We start from the raw sequence: 22598 nt of genomic DNA, 5'->3' as shown, positions 1-22598 counted from the left end.
TTTAAACACGTATGTTCCTTGCTGGCTTTGTAGTCAGGCTGTTCTCTATGCTGCCTGATTTAGAGATTATTGGTGACATTTGTGGAGCCCACACCACACTGACTATTCATGGTAGTTGTACATGTGCTGCCTGTCCCTGCAAAGGCAGGGCAGGTGGCAGTGCCTACTGCTCTGGAGCTGGTAATGGTGCAGGCTGACCTGTGTGGGGCAGGAAGGGCAGGTGGGCAGGATAGGGATCCCTTTTGGTTAAGTAGGCAGGGTTGGGGATCCCCACTGGAGAAGAGCAGGGCCAGGGAGAGCAGCCTCCTAGGGGAAGAAGAGAAGGGAGACAACTCAACTGATGTGGTGATGCGACCAAAGCATATTTTCAGAGCGCTCTGTTATCAACAGCATCCAGAGCTGGAAGTTCTCATCCCCTACCTGCCACAGAGAGTTGAAACATCTATGAAGAGGGAGTGTTTTAAAAGTCCTTGGCCCAAAAGCTGGAGCTTTGATCTTTATAAAGGTGAATGCAACAGATGAGTTTAAAGCAAGCCACAGTGTTTGATAGCAGGGTGGGTATCAGTCATTACTGCAGAGTCCTTAGTAGGAGTCTTATTTAGCTTCAATATTGATTTCTTGACGAGTGATGGCAGAGAATCTGGTGGAACTAGCATATTGGATTACTGTCTAAGCCAACAATGATTTAGAACTGAGTTGATTAAGCAGGACGGTTTGGTATAGGTCAGTAGAATTTATAATTAATTGTTTTCCATTTTGTAGCAAAATCAACTGCAATAGCAGCCTTCTAAAATGTGATTAGCACAAACACTATTGTTGTTTGACACAGTTTATCAGATATAATTATTTCCATATGAGATCTACAACTTTGCTTTTCTACATTCTTGATTACATAATTGAAAGCAGCAGCTTTATCTTTCTTCTACCTTTGGTGGAAGTCATTCAATAAATAGTACCAACTGTATTACAGCTTAGAAATATCTGCTGCAAAAGGCAGTGCATTTCACTGGCTCTTGCCAATGCACCTTCACTTATAAGAAAACAACTGAAAGTATGCAGAGTGCATGTCAATATTGAAAGAACCATGTAGGCTACAGAAAAATCACTTTATGCCTGAGTTATCCTGTGTTCTGTATCACCCTGCTGGGTGGTTATTCATGTGAATAGAGGGTTTCATATTAAGAGCAGTCACTGTACTAAAAAGAAAAATATGTTTAGTGTTCTCAGAATTTATCTTGCATTTGCCCAAAAGCCAACACTGTCTAACATGGGTTGTTCTACCAAAATTTAGAGAAAGAAGGACTGAACACAAAAAATGGCTCACTGTTAGAAAAAACACCCTATTCCTGAAAAATGTATACTTGTGATTGACCATATGCATGTGAATATTTCCATGACTACAGAGGATATTGATTGGTCCCTGTGGGACTACTCATGTGTATAAATGCTTGAAGGATCAAATTCTAATTTTGCTCAATATCAGAGCTAATTGCTGTAGATACTATTGACAAAAAATGAAGGTTGTCTCCTAGCTGTGGTTGCTGAGGATGTTCCATGAATGTTTTTCATGGGGTGATATATTACACGTTCGCTTTTTTAAACTGTCCAAATACAGTCAGTGACTATTTATACAATTAAATTTAACAACTATGAAATATGTGTTACAGTGCCAGTTTGAAACATATTCCTAATAGCTGGTTTTATATATGATGGACCACCAGGAAGCTGTCATCAGAATAATACTGTGCCTTTTTATACATTCCCTAGGTCTCTTTTTTACTTAATAGGCTGTTTAATAATACTGTAGTCAAAACTGAACAATAGAGATTAATGATTTGATGTACAAATACTTCAAGGTAAAAATTAAACATTAATAACATTCCAGCTGGTGATAAACTATGGAAGCCTCTCAAGCACATAAAGAAGAGTTTCAAGAGCTGTTTTAGAAAATCAACACACATAGAGAACATGGGAGAGTGTTGTGTAACACCTCACCAGGCAAGCTTTACCTTTTCATGGGAAAGGTACTATAGAGACCACACAAACATTAGAAAAAACCCCCACAACCCGAAACAAAACAGAAACCCCAGACCTGTTTTTTCAAACAGAAAAAACAGCTCTTCAGAGCTAGGAGAGATTCAAAAGTGATCTAACTATAAAATAATAAATATGAGGGGGAAATTTACTTATTTTTTCCCAGTGTAGCATGAGAAAATTTCTGTTTTGCAGACACGACATGAAAACAGCAATGTCCTATTTTTCCTTAATGCTCTTGATTTACTGGGCTCATAAAATGTAATACCAGAAGTTCTTCTTAATATGGACTCATTCTACTGCTAATGCACACAGGCTGGTTTTTGTCTTAGTGTCAATTCAAGAGAACTTCACTTGATGTGTTTGTAAAACAGTAGAAATGTTGCCTGCAAAAGGGAAAAATAGCTGTGTAAGAGTTTACAGCATCAGTTGCTAGATTAACAGCTCTCAGCTTGCGTTCCTTGTTTCAGGGTGCCCCTTGGAAAACACATTCACACGTAAGGAACAGGGAACCAGAGAAAGTCCATTGCAAAAGCATCCCTGTGCAGGTGTGGGGAAAGTTCCAGGTCCTACAGAACTGCTGTTATTGCTGTTTTCAGCATCAGCCAAAGCTTAATTCCTCCTCTGTGACCAACTGCTCTGGCTCAGTGGGCATAAGTGGTGTGGGTAAGATTCCAGTCTCTCCCACCTAGCACACACCAGTCCAGCAACCAGCCTGTGTCCTACACCAGTCCTGGGCTTTGTCATGCAGCACTGCCCAAAGATGGTCCCCGCTGGCCACGGACACCCTGAAACAAAGCTAAGCGCATTCCCATTCTCAGGAATCTACAGCAAATCCACTGAGTTCCTTGGAGATGGAAACAGCTCTCGCTGTGGCTTTTGGCTTTACAGCCACTTCCAGTAGGCAGCACGGGTACTCTGGCAGCAGAAGCCAGCTGATACACTAAACCATGCTAAAGTAGTGTTTAGAGAAATGGTAATTACTAACATCCTTTCTCAGTCAAGCCGACACTAACCAGGCCTACTGCTAGGTGTGTGTATATACACACTCACACTCAATAGATAAATAGATACGTGCATATACTCCGGGAAAAATATCTCTCTGGAAGGTGACGAGGTCTCACTTTAAATCAAGTACCTGACACTAATAAAAACAATGTCTTCAGCCAGAAGATCTCGCACACCCACTGGCTACAAGGTAAGTCAGTATGAAGCAACCCTTTCTTTTCTGCCCTCTCACTTGCTTTTTTCTGTATCATGAGGGTTCTTTGAATTTTCACTGGTGTTTGTAAACAGACACTTTAAAATATAAGCTTTTTTTTCTTTTTTTTTCCTTTAAATTAATTTTATCAGAAGAAATTTGGCCATAGTTTCATACGTTCCATGGTTTTAAAACGATTCAAAATACTGACAACTTTACTTTAGGACTCTCTATCTTCCTCCCTTCTCATAAGGGATTTTGCTATTCAAACTGTTTTGTCTGATTTCTTTTTAAATAATTACAGGTGGGAGGTAAAGCTGTCAAAGGTGTCCACAAGAATTGGGAGATTACTGAAGTGATTAAGGTGTCAAAGCTCCTTTTGCAGAGAGAAAAAGGCTCATTAACTATTTAGTTGTTTGAAAAATTTTATATAATGCTCCTACCTAATAAATTTCCTGTGATTTTTGAAAGATTATCAATCAAATAATCAGCAAATAATTTACTATCTCTTAATAGTAGACAAATGTTAAAATACCACTTGATGACTTGTTGAAGTAATCAAATAGTAATTAGGAAACAAAAGTCTTGCTAGGCCATCTTATTGCTTACAGCTATTCATGTTAGCAGAGAAACCAAGCACTGGCAGTCAATATAAATCATGCACAAACATCTTGTTGATATCTAGCTTAGAAATATCTTCAATAGAATTATATAGCTAATATTTGTTGGTTTTTTCTGGCAGCATTTTTTAGAATATTGATTTCTGGAGAGGAAAAACAGTGAATGATTTTACAGAGACAGAATTAATTAAAAAACTACCTATGACTGTATATTTCTTGTTTTCTGTGAACTTGATTTTGCTCTCACTCAAAATTCAATCCTTTAGGACACTGAACAGCCAATCTTCATTTCAGCAAAATCCTTTTATGCAGATTTCACTTTAATCCTATCAATTTTACTGAAGCCACACATATCAGTGTTGGAGAGAAATTTCAGCAGAGCTACACTTTAAAAACAAGAAACTGCGTATTCACTGCAATTTGCTCAGAGAAGATTAAGACCTCTGCCTAATAATTAGCAACTGAATTAATTCAGTTCAAAAGCCAGTTTAAAAAGAACTAGGAAGAAGTCTTTCCCTCGCATCTTTCTTTGGATATTTCTTTGTGTTTCCAGTAACATTTTTAGGATCTATTCCTGCAAATATTTTTCTACATGAATCATTTAATTCCTCTGATAAATGCTATTGAATTCACAAGGGCTAGATTCAAAAGCAAACTTACTTATCTGGGCAAATGCATCTAGGATGGGACTGTTAGGCATCTCCCCGTGACAGTAGAGAAGAGAAAAATAGCCTTAGCCTGTGGGACTAAGGCCTGGAGGATTGGGCCCATAGCCAGTGACATTATAGTATTTTTTTTAATAAGGAGGAAAACCCACGCATGAGTGAAACCATATGGAAAACCGAGTTAAGGTGAGGAGGTTTTAAGTAATGCTTATTTATCATTTTGAAAGAGAAAAAAATCCTGTTCCTGCCTATTGCATTTTATACTTTAAATGCAGGGACTGATCCTTTTGCCAAAATTCCTCTCCTTGTCGGGGGGAAAGTTATCTGCTTAGATTGCCGCAGGATCAGGCCCTGAAAAGTCGTTACAAACTTGTTGGCAAAGCTTGCTCTCTTCCACCCCTCTCCTGTTCTCTGTTTTTCCTATCCCTACACAGGAAGAAAATTAAAAGTTAAGCTAAAATACATTAACTAATATCAGTTTATTAATTGGAGAATTCAGCTTATCCTTTTTGCCGTTCATCTGAAATTAATTAAGTGTGTAGAATTACAAGGTGGGTGTACCACAGGCAGCAGTCCAGGCTCAAGTTAATCAAAAGAGCACATGTTGAATGCATACAATTTAGTTAAGGTTAATCCAGTGAAGATGATCCCTCGCTGGTCCTAATTACTCTAGGTGATATATTGTGGAAGGGGAAAATAGGAAGGAAGGGAAATTTTGTCCTGCTGGCCTACCAGGATTTTCTAATTAAATTTAGTAGGCTATGCACAGGAGCAAATAGTTTCAATTTGAAGAGAAGACCACACTCCAAGGGCGCTTGTCTGAAATTAATATAAGGAACTTTGAGCTAACAGAGTTAAGCATCACACCTTAAAAATATTAAAGTTAAAGCTGGTCCTTGTGCCTTTACAAGTTTCCAAGATACTGGAAGCACTGTGTCTCTCTGAGCACTTCAGACCTGGTATACATTTTTTGCTTTAATTGTGATGTTTCTATTTAACTCTTGAGCAAAGGTAACAACACACTAAACCTGGCCTACTCTGTTACTTCACTACCCTCACTCGAGCAGCACAAAACAGTAGGACAGAGCTAATTTGCAAATTGAAATATGTTGGTTTTGTATTAACAAAAGCCTTTTCATTTAATCTTTTTTTCATTATGTCAGTCCAAAAGAAAACAAAGGTGGTTTTAGGACTCTTTGACTTCATGTTCTATGTTCATTACCTTGTTAGGTTACTTTTTCTCCACATTTGTCCTTTGTTTCAATTTTCAAGGAATCTTATGAAAAGTGCTTTTTTTCCTCTAGGTATATGCATATAAAATTTGTCAAATAATTTGCCCTATTTTTCAGGTTGGTGATATATCTCTGCTCAAGTGGAGGTATCTGTTTCTGATTTATTAACATTTGATCCCCTGGTTTCCTGCCATTGATCAAGACTAATACTCAGCTCAGCTGATGAGTTTTATATGAAATCTGATATTACAGGAAGAAAGAAAAGTTAGTTCCATTTTTAATATTTTTCTATTTCAAGGATTTTCCAGGACCACAACATGCACACAAGACACCTAACAATATTGGGCAGAATGTGTTATACACACATAAATATATATACACACATACCGTTTCCCTGGGATAAAAATTTTTGGAAGTAAAACAAGTATTTATCAATAGAACAGATGTTTGCTTGGTGTCATTCACATCCTGTAAACTGTATATACATTTACACCCTACCGCCAAAACATGGTTTCACCCTACTACTGACCGTCTGTCTGCCATTCAATCTCTAGTTAAGTCACGGTCAATAAGGTCAACTCTTTGGCAACATCTGTATTTGATCAGTTCACACAAAATAGGAGCCTTCCTAATGCCTGACTACCCTGAAGTATTTTAAGAGGCAGCGTATTACAATAGTTGATTCACCGCTGCTACAGACTCTGCACTTGGAAGATTTTTGCCTCCTCTGAGGAACTGAAATGTGAAGATTAAAATCCTTTCTAGCAAAATAAATCTCCGAAATGAGCAGGTTTAGCTGTGGAATAGCTTCTAGGCTGACAAGAAGCGTTTAGCAATTTCTCTCCCTGAGTCCCTGGTCTCTCAGTGTAGGGATTTGGGGTTGTGATATTTTATATTTTAACCCTGTTCTGCACAAGGATTATGTTTAAAGCATGTCTATGATGTTGCAAAGATGAGAAGTAAAGTCAGCGGAAAAAACTCTCTGCACTTTCACTTCGAAAACCAGCAGTGAGGATTAATGCAGCCAATTGTTTCCTGTTGGTGTTTCTGTGCTCGGCACAGGCAGTACTTCCAGCAAGTCGGTCTACTTTCTTCAAGATGAGTGAATGCAAATTCTTCCCTTAAAGAAAGCAAAATATTCTGTGTGGAATCCTGGCCCCACTGAAGGTGATGGAAAATACTCTGGCAAAATTGAGTGAGACAGGATTTAACCTGATGTTACCACTGCATTATTTCAATGCTGTGAGCTATCTGAAAGTACAAGGTTAGAAATTTGATTCTAAGCACAGTCGGACTGGTGCCACTTTATTGATGTTCCTGGTTTTAGAGCAAATGAGAATAAAATCTGGCCTGTGGGAATGGGATCATGGGATGTGTTCTCTTTTTTCTTTTTTTTTTTCTTTCTTTCTTTTTTTTTTAATGTTTGCTTTAGGAACAAAACATTTGACTCTTGGGAAAAGCAAAACCAGTGCCCTGTGATGCCTTCATGCATTATGAGACTGGGACCTGACTACAGATGATTATACACTGATAAATACTGCCACCAATGCTCCAATCGTACTGCTGGTCTTCCCAGTCGTGTTCAGCCCTGAGGAAAGCCTGACCACTGGAATGCTCTCTCTCTGCTGGGTGTTGGAAAAACTAGACTAGAGCAGCAAGAGTGCAGCAGCATCCCATCAACAGCCACGGGGTTGTCTTTAAAACAGGACTGGACTGAGTGGTACCATGGGCAAGAGGTAACTGGGAGTTTCTTGGGCCTCATCTGATGAGAGGATGGCTTTTTAAAATATTTTTATGATGGAGATATTGTTCACAAAATATGGTATTGAGAAATCAATGGTTTTGTTTGCACTTTTATTTCTAAAAGAACTCCTTTTTATTTACTTTGTGTCGTGCTGAATTTTCAATGGAAACATTTGACTGAAAGCATAGCAAGGAGCATGTGAACTAATTCTGTGAACAGAATTGGGATAAAATTTGGGAAAGCACCTTGAGACAATAAAATCAATGCATTATGTGAATCTATTTTCTTTGCAATTTTAGTTCTCTAAAGAACCCTGGAAACCTTGGAGGAAGCTTGCCCTGAGTGCACGTTTGATCTGGGAACTGTTCACAAACAGCAAATTCAAAACCTTCTAAATATTGGGGGTTCTAGAATGGCTGATGTGAGCTGTGGATGCAGAGGATATGCAGCAGAAAATGTAATTCAGTTCTTATCCCTCCCTTCAGTACTACTTGAATAACATTCACAGATTTTTTTAGAAATTTTTACAATATATTACATATACTTTAGGTTTCCCCACCCTATTGTTTTGTCCTGTAAAGCTGCCTTAATAGTTCTGTTTTAAGAATACAATGTTACATCTGTTCTAAATTTCTTTATTAGGAGTAACTCTACCATGCCCATGACTTTCAGTAGCACAGCATTTTGATCCTTTAGAAGATGAGGGAGATGAAGCCTGAGATCCCCTTCTGATTAGTCAGAAAAAAACCCCAAAGGCTTACAAATATTTCAGGACTGTCTCTCAGAATAAGGAAAATACAGTTTTCTTAACTTAGACAGTGGACTCTTACTGAAATATAAATATTAAATTAAGTCAAAATTGTAATGAAAACTGAGAGAAAGCCTAATGTCAAAAATAAGCTGCAGAAAAAGCAATTGCCAACTAAGCTAACAGCAATCTAGAGTTTAACTTCACTAAAACTGGTGTCCAGTCTTGGTAAGGTTCAGCTGGTTGCTGTCTCTGCAACTGATTGTTGCATCAGGCTCAATCCAGGCCCCAGGGGACATCACCTCTGAGTTGGGAATGTGTGGAAACCAGATGACTCATCACACAAGAGATCTCCTTTGCAAAATATTCTAAAATCAGTATAGATTCTCTCTAAAAAACTAAGGAACTTTTCACAGTGTTCATTGAAGTATTGGCAGATGGTGTTTCTGAGTCTCTTTCTTCAAGTATTTTTAAATGGGCCTGATGGATTGTTTAAAAACTGACTCTAAAGGCAAGAGATGCTGAAGAGGTACTAATGGAAGCTGGGAAAGGTTCAATCTGACAGCTTGTGTCATATAGAAGATATTTCCTGGGTGTCTTCAATGCTTTCAGTAAAACACAGAGGGAGAGAAAAGGTGCCAGACAATCGCAATAGCAAAGAAGCCACAGATAGTTCTACAATTCTATTTTTACAGTTCTCACTCTCAGAAGGAGCTGAGTGCATCAATGAAAACAGAAGTAATAAATGTAGTAGTGATTAAAATGTAGTAGTGTGATTTAAAATGTAGAGCTGGAAAATAACAACAGCGTTCATGGGAAAATGTAACACAGTACACCCAGGGAAACGTAATTTGAAACACAGACATCCAAAGGGAGGGAGAATCCTAGAAAGCAGCAATGCTGGAGGAGACCTCAGGGTCAAATGAGACATGAATTTGCAATATGATCTAACAGCAGGAGCAGCCAGTGCAGTTGTGCTGTGCAGAGAGGGGCGTATCTGGGAACGTGGAGGTCGCTCTCCTTCCTGCCACGGCTCTGACCACACCAGGAGCTGGGTCCCTGGTCACTGGGAAGGAATTGAAAACAAGGGAGAGTTAAGGAAGAAGGAGAAGGTGGACTGACACGGAGTGTCTACAGGGAGAAATGCAATAAAAACACCCACATCTCACTTTCTTAAGGCTTCAGGCATCGAGCAAGTACCTTTGCATTGGACCTAAATCAGCTGGGGGTGCCTGCAGTTTGCCTTCTCCCTGTGCTCAGAGTTGTCCTGATGTCCACAAGGTGTCCTGATTTCCAAGCTGCCAGAGACACACAAAGTCAAGAGGTTTGGGCCTCGCTGCCCCGAGTGCTGGGAGGCTGCAGATCCCTGCCCTTGGGAGGCCTTGGCTGGGACATGCAGGAGCCAGGCCCACAGCGCAACAGCACAATGATGGCTCCTGCTGCTGCCAGGGGGAGCTGAGCCTCCTGCCGCACAGGAGCATAGGCTGAGGCCATGGGAACCCCACACACCCCTTGGGGATCTGCATTGCCCCAGCAGGAGCTGGCAGCTGTAAGAAACTCTGGGAGCAGGGAGCCCAAGGCTGGCCCTGGGCACCAGGGAGGAATCCCACTGCCAGCCCCCATGCCATGGCTGAGACGCATTTCACTGATGAGCTGGTTACACATCATGATTGTGGGGAGCAGAAACCAGAATCCAAGGCTGCTCCCTTCCACACTCCCCCAGTAATTGTTCTCTGAATAAATGGGTGACAAAAGGTTCAAATTCTTGAGTGAGCATGCAAACCTGTACTGCTCAGGGCAGCCGTGTCTAAAATGGATCCTCAGTTTGCAGCTGTTGATAAACATTTGGAGCCATATTCTCTGCTCTGGTTGAATGACTATGGCTAAAGGCTATGATTGTTAAATCATGACTATGATTATGACTAAAGGCAGGTTGAGCTGGTTTTGGCTGGGATAGAGCTAATTTTCTTCATAGTAGCAAATATGGGGCTGTGTTTTGGATTTGTTCTGGAAACAGTGTTGGTAATAGAGAGATGTTTTGGCTACTGCTGAGCAGAGTTTACACAGAGCCAAGGCCATTGCTGCTTCTCACAACACCCCACCAGAAAGGAGGCTGGAGGGACACAAGAAGCTGGGAGGAGACACCAGGACAGCTGACCCCATTCCATACAGCACAAAAAGCTGGCGGAAGGAGAGGGAAGACAGGGAACATTCAGAGTGATGGCACTTGTCTTTCCAAGTGACCATCATGCATGATAGAGCCCTACTCTCCTGAGGAGAACTGCACACCTGCCTGCCAATGGTGAATGAAGTGGTGCATGAATTCCTTGTTTTGTTTTGCTTTGCTTACATGTGTCTTTTGCTTTACCTATTAAAGCATCTTTCTCCCAGCCCATGAGTTTTCTCAGTTTTACTCTTTCCGTTCCCTCCTCCACCCTGCCATGGGGTGTGAGAGAGTAGCTGTGTGGGGCTCGACTGCTCTCTGGGTTTAAACCACGACGCAGGTGCCCTGGGAAAGCATGCATGGAGATCATGCATGGAGAGCAACACTAACACCTCCCTTACTCTGCAGTGCCTCTGGAGTGTCTCTCCAGGCACTTCTTTGGTCTTCTAGTGCAGCTCAGAGAAATCTTCTGACTCCAGTTGGTCTTCCTAGATTGGTGCAGCAGCAGCAATCTGTTATGCCTTGTCTCATTGCCTTCCTGCAGGCTGGGGAGAGGGACGTTCCCTGGGAGCCACAAATATGGCTTGGAAGCTCAGGAGGAGTAACAGGACACTGTCATGAGGGCTAGGCCATGGTTCTTGGCATCCTGCATGGGAGAAAAAAAAAAAAGCAGTTCTCAAATATATGTGGATTTTTTGCGTTACTGGAAGATTTGAAATGTCTGTTTTTCAAAATCATTCCATCAAGGAACTTAACTAGAATAAAGCCATTCAGTATTTTTAATCTGGTCTTACTTCTTGCTTCCTGGTATCTCTATCAGTAACAGACTTTTGGCTATTATGCAGAAAAAAATTAAATTCAACTGAGAAAGCTATTTGCTAACTAAAGCTGGTGTATGAAATTGCAAATGATGGTTTATAAAGTCAAAAAGCCTTTTCTTCAATATGACCGCAGAGGTCTGAAATGTAAGCTTAGACATGTACAATATAAATTCCTAATAGTATCTATCAAAAACTTGATGAGTGGCTGTTTGCATACATGGAAGCATAAATAGTATCCATCAGAAACCACTGAGTTTGACAGAATTCCAAAGGAGGCTACATATTTTAGGTCACTGAAGTCTGGTGAAGGGAATTAATTGTGGACTGACTTTCATTTTATTGCTGTTATTAAGAAAAAAGTTAATGGTTCAGAGCCAAGCTGCAGCATTAAAAGATTTTTTTATGTGCAGCCAAGTTATTAGGATGGTGAAGTAATATTCTGTCCAGTAGATGGCCAATTATCTGTTAACACAAACTGAAAAAAAGCTAGAAGGCTCTTTGCACTGCCTTGCCTTGCCTTGTCTTCCCTCCCCTTCCCTTTCCAAACAATATCTTGTGCCAGGTTCTTCGTCCAGCAAAATGTGTTCATGTACAACACTGGGTGTGACCAACAGCATCATTTGGCAAATGCTCCGTAAAATACTCTATTTCTCCACTTACTCTATGTTTCTCCAAGTGCTTAAGAAAAAGTTAATTAGGTGATTGTGCATCAACTTCAATATTTTGAATGCTGCTTTTCCAGTTCATGTGATTTTTATCTAGAGAATATAATAGCTACTAGACAGGAGATGAATGGCCAGCGATTATCAGTTTCTACACAAGTGGTATATCCTATGATTGTCTGACAAATTTAATTAGGATAATTCACCAGAAGAATAATTAAAAACCCCAAATAGTTTGCACTAGGTCCACCAGTTTTAATCTCTACCTTAGAGATCAGATTTCGTTCTGTCAAGCAACAGTATTTAACTAAATTAAAAGAAATCCCACTCCATTACTGCTGAACTGAAGAAACCTTAGCCCAGTTTATTTTTCTGCTGTACAGGCAGTAAGTCCTAACTCAGCTATGCAATGGTTGTTGTGGAAAGCAGTGCCCAAAAACTCTTCAAACAACATTTTGCACTGAACTGGAGCATCTGAAGGACAATGGAGAAAAAGAAATAAGAAAGGAGAGAAAAGAAATAAGAGGATTGCAGACGCCATGTCTCTCAAGGGCTGTGCAAACACAAGCCCTTTGCTCCCCAGAAATGATTGAAAGACATAAATGAGCGCTGCTGCAAGAAATGGTGTTACTGGTAGCTCTTTTGTTTGCCTTTCCCCTAAGACATATATCTGAAGAGTCAGAAAATGGTCATTTTGGCTCAGTCCTCTGTGCAGGCAGGACCAAATCTTGCCCCACTGCGTCATGGGCACTGGGTGTGGGTCAGTCTGTCTGTCTTGAGGACTCTTTTTTGAGGGCTTGATGTTTGGGCTGAATGTTACGTACCATTGTGCACCAAAGAGTGTGGGGGAAAAAGTAACTTCCCTCTAACTTCTCTCTTGGGCCTCATTTAGAAAGTTTTGGAGATGCTGCGGTTGTTGTACTTCAAGTCTGTGTTTGTAAGCTAGTGTACTTTTTCTTCTTTCTGGTATCATCCTAGACACAAACAGTATGTCAAGAAAAGCAACCCTGAAATGTTTAAAACTAAAAATCTTGTGAACTTTGAGCTGCTGACATGACTTCCAAGGCTCAAACTACCAAAACAGGGGTTTTAATATATTCCCTTATGATATATGTTTTTATTTTCACCTACTGATGATGTTAAGTCACTGCAATAAACACTTTGTTGTCCTTGAAGAACAACTCAAGCAGACCACTGTGGGGTTGTGAATGCCCCCTGGCTCCACATCCAGCTTGCTCCAACACCCTCATTGCAAGGGATGGGAATGGTGCCCCCTGCTCCAGTCTTGCTTTGGCCTCTGGAGAGGAGCCTACCTTCGGGCACGAGTTCAATACCTGTTCTCCGCCAAAGGACCAGACTTCAATTCCAAGCCCCTTTACAAAGAGAAGTCTGTATTTTTATTTAGAATGTAATGCTAGAAAGCCATCTCTGAAGTGAAGGGCTCTGTGAGAAGTGCATGGTCAGACCACATCAGGAGCAAAAGCCAAATACACTGTGCAGTGAGGCCAAGGGTTGGGTTTGAAGCTAGATTCTCATTAGCTCACAGAGGGATAAGACACTTGAATGTTTTCAAAGATAACTCCTCAAATGCTTTGCTAGGACTTCTGAACCTTTTCTACACTCCAAGACATTTTACAATAAACAGGAATTTGTTTTCTTCCTTCCTACCAGCCACAAGCAGAGGGGAGTTTGCCAGATCCTGTTAGAGCCCTGATGGATGACTGCTGTTCAATGTGAGTTCCAGCATCAGACACCTGTTTGCCAGGGCAATTGTGCAAGGAGAGAGCCTGCCTCTACAGCCAATGTGGAAATGTAAGGACTTTCAAATTTCTGTTGTTGCTTTTGAAATTGTATTTGTTCCTCGGTACTTTGCAGTCATTTTTCAGCTTTAACTTCAGCAGGGAACTGACCCCATTTCCAAAATCTTGGTGTCAGTATTAGATGGTAGATGATGAGATCATTAGGGGTATTGTTGCAGGATCAATAGCCAGACTTAATCAAATATTAGAAAAACTTTAAGTCAAGACTGAATAGGCTGCCTCAGTTGTTTTTGTCTTCCTAGCCTATTTTCCTTTTATTCACTTTTCATACTGAAGTTCTTTCCTGTGCAAATCCTTCCCTTTCATTGTTTAAAGCATTTCAATTTTTTTTTCACTTATTTGGTTTTTTTTCCCTTTAGTTCAGGAAACATTGCAGCTCTTGATAGACTGTTTTTTCTTTCTCCATAGGTTTCTTTTGAAAATCAGGAGGAAAATAATATCTTGCTTTCCTTGTTTATTCTGAAAGTACTGATTTTTCAGAGATTACTTAAGATATGTGTTTTAATAATAGGATCAGGAGAGGCAGCTGCCTAATTATTAGAATTTGTGGTTTTATCTGAAAGTATTGCTCTCTCTAGAATCTCTTTAATAGCATGCTAAATGATAAAAACATTAATTAGATAAATGGACATTAATCCTCGAGCTATGTGTAATGCACCCTTTGATGTAGCCTGCATACGAGCTTTAGTTCTGTCTGGCATTTCCTCTTCCCCAAGTATATTATTTTTTCAATAATTCAAGCAGGTATTTTACTGTTTCCTCAGTGTTGCTGTGGAAGAATAAGGTTCTAGTTGAGTGGAAGTTGCTAAGAGAGCCAGTTTCCAGGGCATGAAACCCTTTCATTTGAGGGGGCAAAGGTCGACTCAACAAGAAGTTGAGTCACGCCAAAAGCAGGACAAGTGTGTCCCCTGGGAGAGAGCCAGAAAGACCATCCCATAGAGGAATTCCCTGCCTGAGGAAGGTGTTTCAGTCTGGAGAGCCTACTGGATTTTCTTAATCAATGCTAGACTTTGACAAGTGTGGAAATAGCTGTTAAGTCATCTTAGAATCATAAAGCAGTTCATATGGAGCTTCTGGACTTTTTAGTACACGTTCTCTAATTTAAACCAGGGAAACTTGCAATGCAACATGTCATTAGTGTAATTTTTCAGATGTCTCCCATCAATAATGGTATTGGAGGTCACACGGATTCCAGCGTGTGTATTTTGCAAGCATTCATATTTTTCCTCAGTTGTAGCATTAAAGAAAGCATGTGTGCAGTGCTTAGCACAGCGTTATTAGATAATCTGGAGAGAAAGAGGAAGAGTGAAATTTATGAGATCTGTCTTAATAAAAAGTTTTTCAAGAATTCTATTTGCTCACTTGGTGCTACTTTGCCTTCAACCTGCCAGCATCATCTGAAAGGAAATTCATAAGCATGCATGCATAAGTGTGATTGTATGTATATGTGTGATCAGGAGAAAGGTAACACAAAGGTGACAGTACTTATTCAGGCTGCATCCTCCAAAGAGCATATATTAAAAAAGAAAAATGGTTTCAGAGAATTTCACCCACTTTTTTTCTAATGAGCAACATAAGTATATTATGAAAAAGCAATAAACTGTCAAGCTATGTATTATTTTTATGACCTGTACACTGAATTAGCACTTGATTTACTTGATTATTCAAAGATCAACAAAAAACCCTTCCATGCAATGTGGGCTGTGGCAGTATGTTTTTTACAAAGGTGTTGCAAAGGTTTTAAGAAGTGCTGACTGCAGATTGCAGATGTGATTTGTGGTTGTGGGTGCAAGGCGTGTATTCACAGATGATGTGGGCAGCTGATTATACTTCTCATTTCCTACTGAGAGCAGTCTGCTCCCCTGGGACATACTCCTCTCGGCTACTTGAGAGGTGTTGCAGGAGCAAAGACCTTTACAATACCCCAGAAACCTGGATCAGAGCTTGGTGAGAGGAAAATGCTCATAGATAATCTTAGACTATGACCTTGAGGTTTTATAGTATCTTGAGACATTTCATGCAGCAACCAAGTGTTTGCAAGTTAATCACCCAGAAGTGTGAATCCTTGTCCAGCAGTTTGTGTGGCAGGACCTGTACAGCCTCAGTCTGGAGGTTTTTCCAAATATGCCATGGAAACAGACTTAATAACAAGACTTTTTTTGTCAAAACTCATTCTGTCTCAAGTTCTCTCATCTCCTGATCAGCCATTAACCAACCATTTGTTATTAAAAGACTCTCCTCTTTTCATACATACACCAACAATATCATCTAGTAACATTCAGCAGACTTGTAGCTGTAACCTGCCAGCGCATTCCTGTTGTGTAATGCATTCAACACATTCCCAGCAGATTTTAATTTACTCTAGCAATGCCTAGATGAATTCACACACAGCACATTGTAATGCAAATGGAATGGTTAAAATAGATCACACATCTCTCTTCCATCTCAATTTCAGTCTAATGTATCATTGCAGCTTATTCTGTAAACTGTTGAAGCCATCTTCATTCAGCTGTAAACTAAAGAGACTAGATGTCTATCAGACGAAACCAAAACACTTCTTGATTAATCACAACCTCTTGACCTAATGAGTGATAGCTGTGTTAAAAATGTTGTCATTATCTAAATGGAGTACCCAAACGTCCTGCAGATCCTAAGCAAATTGACTCTCTTCTATTTATAAACAACACTGGAAGATGAACTCCTGGGTTTATACTGGAAAAGGGACATTATTCATTTTTATCCAACATACCTGCTTTTAGTGATATTACCCACACACGCTGGTTCTAGAAAATCTTAACAACTGAAGTGGTTTATATGCTTTTAAGACTAATTTTGAAGTTTATGTGTACATTCATCACACCGGAGCTGGGTGCTCAATATCTACCTAAAATGCATAGTATTATTAATACATGTTAAAGTTCCTTCTCAGGCTTTCTGTTAGATACTAAACATCATTAGCACAAGATATGGAATTCTGGCTTTTCAGAGTTTGTATAAATGTTATTTGCTGCTGAGGGCATTTTTCCAACACGTAAAATGTGCATCTCTTTGTGTGCATGACAAAGTGATAAATCTTTGAAAAGCCAGTTTTATAGCTATATATTGCCAGTTTTTTGATTAATAAGCTGGTCACATGGAAGTAAAGATGCTGTTATAGAAAAAAAATGTCCAATTATGTACAGATTTTTTTTCCTGCTTCTTCTAAAATATTGGCTGTTTCTTTCTACATGTTGCTCCAATGAAGCCTTGAGAGGAAAGACGCCTGGATTGCACATGTCCCTAATGATTTACAGTTCTTTTCTTCCAGCAGATGCCTATTTGTTATCATATTACTTTTACCTCCTAGCAGGTATAGTAGTTTTTATTCCTGTTAAGTAAAAAAAAAATAAATTTAAAAACCCACAATAAATTAGTGCACAAGTAGTTCTTGTGCTGAAAATAAATACAAAGTCAGCCACAAGTTCTTTTTTGGAAAACAATTGGAATTTAATATAACTAAAAACTCCCTGTCAGCAAAATGAACAGCAAAATCCATTCCACATTTGTAATTTATTGCTACTGTTCCCTGCAGGGTGGATGAAAATGACCAAACAGCAAAGGCCTTTCTCAGCCTGCATGGATAGATGTCTTGAGGTGCACAGTACTCCCGAGCAGCGCAGGTAGGTGTGTCACACCCCCCCTGTGGCTGCCATGGTTTGTTAGACCAACCCTAGGGGCAATCCTGCTCTACAGCCTGGGCTTGGGATCAGCTGGTTTTGGGAAGATGCTCTGCAGCAAGCTACAGCATCCTTCCTCCAGCCAACATGAATGTGCAGCCCAGTCAGCTGGTTTTCAGACCACAAGGATTTAAAGCCTCTCTCACACCTGGCAGTGGATCTAGAGATTAACACCTCACCAGGAGCCTGCCCACAGAATAAAGAAGGCTTTCCTATTTCTCCCTGATACTTTTCCTACAAACTCAAGGTTTGCACCAGGTTTTTTTGCCATGGCTTGCCCTGAGACTGCCTGTTGAGGCAATTATACACAATGACAGAAGCTTCCTTTGAGTTGATGTTCTGTAGGATAAAGCCTATGGTCCTCTAGGAAGAGACTGTATTCCTCAGTCTCCCATTTAATACCTGGCATTTAGATGTATGAAAATGCACCCATTAAATGGTCAGATCATGACCATTTAATCGAATTATCCACATCACCATGCCAAAATAATTTCTCCTTTTCAGTATTTTCTGCCTCACAAATCTCTCAATCCTGACAGGTTTTTTCAGCAAGGACTCTACAACACAACTCAGACTTTTCATGTAAATGCAAAATAATATTGTACCAGAGCTGATCCTGCTGGAATCTCAATGGGAACCTTGATATTTCCTCATTATCAGCTATACTTCAGACATATTTGCAATCCTGTTTTAGCCAACATAACTGTGCTTTTCTGTTCTAATATCACGTGACTCTAATATCTTGGAGAAGCCAAAGTATAATAAAGCAATGCTGTTTTCTTTTGTAAGTAGAAGTAATTTTATGAAGAGAGGAAAAAGAAATAACTTCATCTGATCAGGCCAAATTTCCATGGGAGCATAATATATTATGGTAGTCTTATTTTTGTTCTTAATCTTTTATTGAACCACAATTCCACTCCTTCACTAATGATATTTCATCTAAAATTCCTTAGGCCTAAAAGCATCTGTCTGTAGTTGCTCTAGTATTTAAATTGTTCTAATATTGAATATTTCCAGTCTTCTGGACTTCTAAAATACTTGTTACATCCAAGTTCCTTAGGTGGTTATAAAGAATTTAGTTAGTGCTTCCTGACTAGTGGTGTACCAGGAAGTTTGACTGAATGATCTGAAAGTCCCTTCCGACCATAATTTCTATGAAATCTTTGAAGCTGGCTTTGGCAATATTACAAAGGAAATCTGTAAGGAATGATGAACAGTTCTTGACCAAGACTTTGCACTGTGGTTGCGCCTCCGGCATGAGGAAAAACCTTTGTTCCTTAGGAATTTTACCTTCACCATATACATTTCTTCCAGCCAAATCTTTTCTTTAAAACCATCCACAGCATCACTAGAATTTCAAGGCAAAAGTGAATTTTATGTGATTTATTATATTAGTCTTCACAGAAAAAAAATGAGTTTCCTAGCAAATTTGTTTCCTGATGTATACTGGTCTATCCTATCAACATAAAATACACTTTTCAAACTCCAGCACTTTTAGTCTTGTAATATTGGTTCTTCATGTTTACCATTGCAACACACTTTTTACCAAAAAACAAAAGAGAAAATTGAAAAAAGTGAAAATTTTGTTTATAAATTAAATGCTCCTACTTTTTTAATTTATATCACAATATATAGACTATCAACATAAAAATATTATATATTATAATATATGTAACATAATGTATGCCTTATGATAATACACATGCAACTGTATAGACTACATATATTATACACATTGAATGTGTATTATATTATATCTATTAGCTCCTCCAAGGACATACTGATGTTATTATACTATTACTGATATTACCATAATTGTCTATAATGTGTCTGAAGCATGAAGAAATTTCCCTGACCAGCTTTTGGCCAGGTAGGTCAGGTCTGGACAGAAGTTTCTGCTGGCTCTCCACAGAACTGTTCATCTACTGATATGCAGCTGGTACTGATGTAAGCTCAGTAGTGCCCAGTTGCAGTATGGAAGAGTGAGGCTGTTTCACCAGAGTCCATTGTCTGGAACAGGCAACTGCAAATCTGCACTGGCTGAATCCTCCCTTAAGGATGGTGCTTTTGTGAGCTGTTCTTGCCCCCAGGAAAGATCCTCCTGAAGCTCAGCTCAAGTTCCAGCAGTTCAGATTAATAAATGGCTGATATTTGATCCCCCTTTTTATGCCCTGACGTTAACCAAGGGATAGAAAGCTCCCTGGATCAGTGAATTTCATGCACAATCACTGGAAGGTTGTTTCTATAGGTACCATGAGAGTGTTTAGATGATCACACCTTACATGGCATAATGTTTCTAGTATTGATCTTACCTATCGCAGTGCACTGACAAATCCATTGCTTTGCATTGTTTTACTGACTCCAAAGATACATTAATAAGTCCAAGATGTGCCAAAATTACCAACCTCTTTGGCTGCTTGCTCGCTGTCCTTGGAAGAGGCCTGAACTGGCTTTAAGTCAAACCAGTGAAGTCCCCTCTTCTGCCCTGTAAGCCATATTTTCTCAGAGGGGCCTTGGCTCAAAAAACACTTCCCAGCAAAGCATTTTCCTGTGCCAAAGCTGGGCACTGGCTGGGCACTGGCCCAAAAAGCCTGGACCACTCCTGTGCTGTAGAGTGTGTCAATAATTAGTCACATGAAACCTTTTGGGGAAAGTTACCTAAATTGAAACCCAAATCTATGAGATGAATTATAAGATCTAGAAAGTCTGATTAGCCCTGTCTCGCTGTTGAATATATTTGGCTTCTGTTGATGCTAAAGATAATCTGGTTTCTGTAGTGTACTCCTCGGGTCTTCAGGCTCAAGGAGCCCGAGGTCTCTCAGGTGCTGCATCAAACCTATGTTAGCACTTCAAGAAGTCCCTTAAGTGTTTGGAAATGTCTGAGCCAATGGATTTTTAGGACCTAGCTTTGATCCAGCAGGGCCAGTGATGGGTTAAGTTAACACAGGCACATATTGAATATATTTGGAAATGCAGAAAGCACAGTGTTCTCCAGGACTCAGATCTTGGAGAATGTTGTGTGGAAGACTTGATTGTTCCTGCACAAAGTTGTCTTGAGACTCCAGATGTGCTGGGCAGTGCCCCAGTGGATGGCTTTTCTTCAGAAGAGTTAATTCCATGCAAAACCATCTTTGGAGCCTCTCCTCACATGATGCAGTTAATCTGCAGCCAAGATAAAGCTCTGAAAAATAATCAAGAGATTATAATACTCCGATTCTTTATAGCTGATGTTTAATTTGTGCAAGAATATAAGACAGACTCACTCCCACTTGTCCATGTGCAAATCTGCAGGAAACCCACTTTTAAAAGTGGAGTTAGAAGGCAGACAAAAATCTCTTCACAGATGCAGAGCTGTGAGAGCAGCTCCCTTTTGGCTCCATGATCCGTCTGATGGAAATAGCAGTTCAGGTGCAGACAGTGGGGGTGGAGGGAAACCATGTTCTCTATTATTTACATGTCTCTAATTTCAAGCTCCACTTTTTCGAAGTAAAATAATTTGCCCCCCACATGGTATCTGTTTCTGGAACTTATTATCTGCTTTGTTGAGTTCAGCTGGCATTCAGATAAGGATAATTTAATTAGGCATCTTAGTAATCATACATGCATACTTACTGCCACAGCAGGGGGTGGCTTCTTCAAAACAAAACCCTTCACATATTACTTTGGACAGAATGTTTTCCCTGAAAGATTTCACATAGTATGCATGTATGTGTACATTACCTTCTTTTTCCCTAGACTTCACATTCCATGGTGTTTTTCCTTTGAGGATTTTCATGTTGTTTGGGAATATCCCTACCTACAAAAATTTCCTGTGCTTAGGAGGTGTTCTTTTGAGAAAAATGCTCATTTTACACTGATGATCCACTTTGAAGAGAGTGATAACATTGGGGGTTGCTCTTAACTGGAAATTCTCTCAAGCCTGAGAGGACATTTCCCTGAGATCGAGAGACATACATGCAGATGTTATTTCTTTGGGAATCTTCCTGTTGCAAAGATGTCCTCACTTACTCCATGCTACTTTGCAGCTTACAGTGTCATCATATTTTCCATCTAAAAATCCAGAGAGAAGAGCATGTTTACAATAGTGCCATTAGGAGTAGCTTGAGAAAGAGTTTAGTGGGAAAGGTCCAAAACTGAGTGGGAAATGGGTTTATGGCTTGTGCTGCTGCTTAGTATTTTGCCTGTTGTCATATTTGCAGATTCAAAATGTCTGGCAATAAGAATCAAGTTGATGTCCAATAGATGAACATATGAAATAAATGAAAATTTGTATGACTTAGTTCTGCTGAACTTTTGGGAGATTAAAAAATTGAATTTCAAGTCAAATCCAGCTTCTGCAAACAGCCTAAACATTGGAAAACAGCTAAAATAAAACTTTTTTGCAAAAACTTTCATAATGTTTTGATTGCTCAAAATCTGTGTTTGAATTTGAGGCTGCAGTCAATATCCATGTGAAAGAGCAAACACATTGCACCGGAAACTTCATAAAAGCAATTGTGTAAACTGGAAACAACTTGTTCAGAAGAAAATGGCTGGCAAAAGAAGCACAAGTTAAAATATTTAGGTTTGGCTGAAGCAGTTATGAGCTTGATCACTATATGTATAGATGCAAGTAAATAGCTTGTGGGTGGGTCTAAAGTCAATGTGAACCTTTATGTGGAAAATACTGCCTATGTGGGTATGGAAAATAGCCCACTTAAACTATAATTATAGGGAATATGTGCAAATAAAACCTGAATATAACACCCATGTAGAAAGGGTATTTCTTTTATACTACTCTGAATATGTTCCATGTTATTCTCAGTCCTAGCGCAGACAAGATTATACTGTACTCATATTGTTGCTTCAAAGTAAACACATAAAGAAATAAAATATTTATTTAAAATACACAGAATAACAGTGGAAGAAAAACACTATGTGCAACTGAAGTTAAATCAGATCTCACAGACTGTTACAACTCAATTTCTGAATAGGAGACTTGGCTGGAATCACTGACTTGTTTTTTTAACAAATCAGCAAGATATATTATTTGAAAGAGAAATATCAGTGCATTGAAAAATCTATTAATTTTACTTACAATTTTTGGGGGGAATGACATTCAAGCTTTTGATAGAGTTTCTCTGAAGTAGACAGGATAATGGGCTGAATGCAAGAAATACTGGCATTGAGGA

The 22598-nt window shown here is 39.5% G+C and overlaps 1 long non-coding RNA gene across 3 annotated transcripts in view; it reads left to right on the top strand.

Moving 5' to 3' along the window:
• Positions 1 to 17370, top strand: part of LOC115948443 — a 40726-nt gene extending 23356 nt beyond the window's left edge. For all 3 annotated transcript variants that reach the window (XR_004082272.1, XR_004082275.1, XR_004082270.1), the window contains 3 exons: positions 7185 to 7488; positions 13563 to 13703; positions 17283 to 17370. This is a non-coding gene — a long non-coding RNA (uncharacterized LOC115948443). The remainder of the gene's footprint in view (positions 1 to 7184; positions 7489 to 13562; positions 13704 to 17282) is intronic.
• The last annotated feature ends 5228 nt before the right edge of the window (positions 17371 to 22598 follow it).

This window comes from Geospiza fortis, unplaced genomic scaffold (assembly GCF_000277835.1).
Source record: "Geospiza fortis unplaced genomic scaffold, GeoFor_1.0 scaffold41, whole genome shotgun sequence".
Classification (NCBI taxonomy): Eukaryota; Metazoa; Chordata; class Aves; order Passeriformes; family Thraupidae; genus Geospiza; species Geospiza fortis.
Note: the sequence above shows the minus strand (reverse complement) of the source record. Positions and strands in the feature narration are given on the sequence as shown.